Source organism: Cebus imitator, unplaced genomic scaffold (assembly GCF_001604975.1).
Source record: "Cebus imitator isolate Cc_AM_T3 unplaced genomic scaffold, Cebus_imitator-1.0 Scaffold357, whole genome shotgun sequence".
NCBI classification, from domain to species: Eukaryota; Metazoa; Chordata; class Mammalia; order Primates; family Cebidae; genus Cebus; species Cebus imitator.
The window spans coordinates 389,101-393,998 of NW_016107672.1; the positions used below are offsets into that span (position 1 = coordinate 389,101).

General features: G+C 44.0%; 1 protein-coding gene across 2 annotated transcripts in view; it reads left to right on the forward strand.

The window, feature by feature from the left end:
• Positions 1–2,611: 2,611 nt before the first annotated feature.
• Positions 2,612–4,898, forward strand: part of IBTK (inhibitor of Bruton tyrosine kinase) — a 91,479-nt gene continuing 89,192 nt past the window's right edge. For both annotated transcript variants that reach the window (XM_017506694.2, XM_017506695.2), the window contains exon 1: positions 2,612–3,345. The gene's annotated coding sequence lies outside the window, so the exon portion shown is untranslated. The remainder of the gene's footprint in view (positions 3,346–4,898) is intronic.

The window sequence follows — 4,898 nt, forward strand, 5'->3', positions numbered from 1 at the left end:
AAGAGAATAAGGTTCCAGTCATCTCTAGGCCAGCTGCTCTACTGATCTTCCTCTATGTAGTACCTAATCAGGTTTGGGTATCTAACCAAGTTCTAATATTTTCTGGCACCATCACTGTCATTTCCTACTCCTATACAACTGGAAAGACAGCAAAATACATATAATGATGTTAGTACTTTTCTTTCTTTCTTTCTTTCTTTTTTTTTTTTTTTGAGACGAGTCTCACTCTGTCACCCTGGCTGGAGTACAGTGGCGTGACCTTGGCTCACTGCCACCTCTGCTGCCCGAGTTGAATTGATTCTCCTGCTTCAGACTCCAGAGTAGCTGGGATTACAGGTGCCTGCCACCATGCCCCGCTAATTTTTGTAGTTTTCAGTAGAGACAGGTTTTCACCATCTTGGCCAAGCTGGTCTTGAACTCCTGACCTTGTGATCCACCAGCCTCGTCCTCCCAAAGTGCTGGGATTACAGCCGTGAACCGCTGCACCCGGCCTAGTACTTTTAATTATAAAGGATAGTACTACCAATGTTTTTTGGAAAAATGGCATTTAGGGATTTTATTTATAGATGCCATGTGGTTTAAAAACATTTCTGCAGTGCTTCACTCTTGATGCCTGTACCATTCTTTTTCTACTTCTCCCCAATCACTGCAATCTTTTAAAGCCATCTCTGGTTTTATTTTTTACTTTAAGCCTACTTTAGAAACTCCAGTCAATTATTTTTCCAAACTTTGATTTTTTTAATCATTTAAGTAATATTTAAATTATTGCAATGAAAATTACAAGTCAAAATGATAGAAATTAAGAATCACCCATAATCCCATCACAGAGACAATCATTGTAGATATATTTTGAACTATTCTTTCATGTGTAAACACAAAATATTTTTAAAAATCAAACCAAATGGCTAATTTTGATTTCTTCCTCCCTAACCACATCTACAATATATTTTTCATCTACTTGTATTTCATTTGTACATTTCCTAATTATTTTAATAGTTTGTTTTGCAAATAATCAGTAGCTTTGAAAGCATCTAATTTTCCTTGGAAAAAGGGAGCAATTCTACATCCCTTGGCTTGAAATGTTCTTTCTTTCCTGCTTCATCTACTTATCTCCTAGTTATCTAGTTATCTGAGTTAACTCCTGCACATTTTTTAGTTCATGTGTCACATCTTTAGGAAATCAGATTAAATCTATCACAGTATTCTTTGTAATCCTTCTAAATGTTGCAATTTAATATGTTTGGGAATATCTGGGTCTACATGTATTTTCGTTCACTGATAGATCCCCAGTGCTTACCACAAATTGCCTGAGACCTGGTAATTTTTACTTTTATTTCATTATTATTTTGAGACAGGGCCTTACTCTGGTTGCCTCAGCTGGAATGCAATGGCATAATGTTGGCTCACTGCAGCCTTGACTTCCCAGCGCTCAGGGTATTCTCCCACCTCAGCTTCCTGAGTAGCTGGGACCACAGGCATGTGATGCCATGCCTGGCTAATTGTTTTGTATTTTTAGTAAAGACAGGGTTTCACCATGTTGCCCACGCCGGTGTTGCCTGGGCTCAAGTGATCCACCTGCCTCTGCCTCCCAAAGTGCTGATATTACAGGTGTGAGTCACCCTGCCTGGTCGTAATTTTTAAATTAATGAATGCCTGCTTGGGATAATTCAGCCACTGAAGAAATTATTTATTAGCATTATTCATGAAGAATAATTATGTGCTACTAAGGCTCTCTGCTAAGTGCTATATATCTCTACCATTACATTTTCACAACCCCAAAATACATTATTTCTCCCATTTTGCAAATGAGGAAACTGAGGCTTCAGAAAAGTGAATTAACTTGCCCAGATACAAGTAAGAGACAGAAAAGTTATTAACACAGGTTAATGCATTTATTTACACTAGTAGCTTTATTTGCCATTATTGGTTTCTTTGTTCATGAATATAAAAGTCATTGTATGTAGCTTTTCTTTTTTCTAATATCCGGAGATACAACTTGAGCTTATTTTCAAAATCACTCAATTTTTACATTACAAACCGGTTTTTGTTTTGTAGGAAGTAGGGTATTCGGAATAAAGAGCAAAGAAACAACTTTGTACTGGGAAGGGCAGCAGGAGGGCTGGGTCCTAGTCTCCCTTTCTCTTTGGCTAAGCAGCTGTGTGGCTTTGGGCTAGTAATCTACCCTACCACAAAAAAGGCTTCAAATGAGAGCAAGTATAGCTCAGTGGGCATTAAGAAAATATGTGCAACTCCTTTCTTTTAGAGATGAGGTAGACGCAGTGGCTTATAAAATTCACAACGTGGCACAGCTGTACAGCCAACTCGTGACTCCTAGTGTCGTTTGTTCTGAGTCACACTACTCCTCCTTGAACAATCATTTACTGAGTGCTTACTGTATTAGGCATTCAAGCAGCAGTAGGTTTCCCATTCAGTACCCTAGTATTGATTATTGGCTACTATCCCTCCTATTTTTCACTCGACCACTTTTTAAATGGCCTTTAGATTCAGAGTTCAAGTGGAAAAAACCTAGTGCAAACCTGGTGTCAGGCACTGAGTGGCGTGACCCGGGCTGGCAGCTAGTCCCACGGTGGCGATCTAAGAGGGCAGTGACGCCTTTCGACCAAGGGAGTGACTGCCAGATAATCTGGGTGGATAGCGGGCCAGAGAGGGGTGAGGCTGGGTCCACGGAGACGACACCTTTGGCTTTGCAGTGACCCTATACTAGGGCTATGGGAGGAAGCTCTTCTTTGCAAGACGCCTGTGCACTTGGCTTCTGCTGCGTAGTGACCGGGTATCCAAGGCATCTGGCCAGGTCTCCTTCTCCATTCGGGTTTAGCCCCTCTACAGAATCTCCAGCTACCTGAAAAGCCGTTTCTAACTGGGAGATGGCTGGCCTTGAAAGGGACACTCTCATCACCACTGTTGGCCTAGAGTCTCCCGCTGAGGTCTTTCTCCCTTCCCCGCCCCCTGGCAAGAGCCAGCGGCCCCAAGGCCGGCGAGGTCAAGTTCCTTTGGGCCGCCAGGGAAAAGGCCATAGCAGAGGTGCTGCCACGCGAAACCTTCTGGGCAGGCACCAGCCAATCACCAGGAGGCATACACGAGCCTCAGCCAATCAGCGCTTGCGTTATTACTGAGTACCGCCCGCCCGGGTTCCTCCGCCACATCCCCCTTTCCGATTTCTGTAGTCTCGGCTGTATTGCAGCCGCCTCCAGAACTGACCCGCGTCTGGGTACGGGCCCCTCTGGCGCCCTTCGGTTTCTCTTATTGGCTTCACTGAGGATGAGTCCCTGTGTGGCTGTATGTGGACCCTGCGGAATCCACCGGCGCAGTTTCATCTAGCGACTGGTGAGGGTGGGCTCGGAGCTGCCGGACCGTGCGGAGCCGCTTCCCTTCAGCCCCGGGGGCAAGGGGAGAGTATTCGCCTTCCGTAGGGTGCGGCTGGCTGCGGACGCCGGCGCGGGGGGACTGTGGGGAGGGGACTCTGCGGCCCCGAGGCTGCAGGGCTTCGCGCGAGGGTGCGCGGAAAGGGCCGAGTGGTCGGGGTCCCTGCCGCTGCTCCTTACCGCCCCCCTCAGCTATGAATGGCCCGTCCCGGCGACGCGCTACGTTCCAGTCCTGCCGGACACGCCCTCCAGCGACATTGCATTCCTAGTTGTGATAGTTGTGTGGTGTCACTTTCCTTCGACCCTTGGATTTGAAGCCATTCCTATGGGCGCTCATGTTCCTTATCCCCTTCCTGGAGTCACAAGTTTGAGTCCACCCTGGGGTTACTGACTGTTCGGAAGCAGATCGTGAACTCTAATTAAAGTGGTCATTGCTGTGTAAAAAACAACCGATTCTTTTTGGAGGGTGAGAGAGAGAGAGAGAAGACAGGCCTTTTGTTTTTGTAACGGGCAGAGCTGCGTGGCTCAAAGAGTTTCAGTGTAGCTGTGGATTTGGTAACACAGGCCGTCCTTGACTCCTATTTTCCAACGTAGTTATAAAACTTCGGTGTGTTAGCCAGAGACTCATGTAGCACCTTTTAACTTACGCCTCGAAGTATGCCATTTGAAATTTATCAGAAATACTGAAAGGATATGACTTTTATGAGCGGTAGTGTTTGGTTGCCCATAAAGTGGTGTAAATTCACAGGCTTGCCAGCCTGTTCTTGATCATTTCTCTCCTTTTTGTATTTTGAATTCCTTGGCTTTTATTTGTTTTAGAAATTGAAGCAAGGTAGATGAGGACAGAACTCTTTTCTAAAAATAATTACATTTGCAAACATTTGCAGAAACTTGAGTAAAACTAGAGTTTACTTCAAGAAATTTTTTAAGCTGGTCATGGTGGCTTGCGCCTGTAATACCAGCTACTTGGAAGGCTGAGGCAGAATCGCTTGAATCTTCAGCTTCTGAGTCTCCAGCTGCCCTACCAAACTGCTTTTGAATTCAGTTCTTTTGAACTGAATTGCCTGGTACTTTTTTCTACTACACTATACTACTTCTCATTGAAATTTTTCTAACTGCCTTTTGGGAGAGCAGTTTGGTATTGTAGAATACGTAGGATCAACAATACTTTTGTGTTGGTATTTTAGGTAGGCTTTTTAAACTTTCACGTGAATTTCCTCATCAGAAAATGAAGGTGATCATATTTACAGGGGCACTAATAAGGCTGAAATGGGGATTATATCTATGTAGAGCACTATATATAATGTATAAAACAAAATTTCATCTGTAATTTTTGTTTCTTCTGTTGTTTAGGTTTGTTTTGCTTTTCTCACTTCCAAATTATTGACCCCTTACTGTTCTTCCTAGTTTCCGTATCTGTTATCTGAGCCAAAAACCTGGGAATTACCTAACCACATCTTGTCAGTTCAAGATCCTAAGTATGTCTTTGGATGGCCTGCCTTTTTTTTTTTTTTT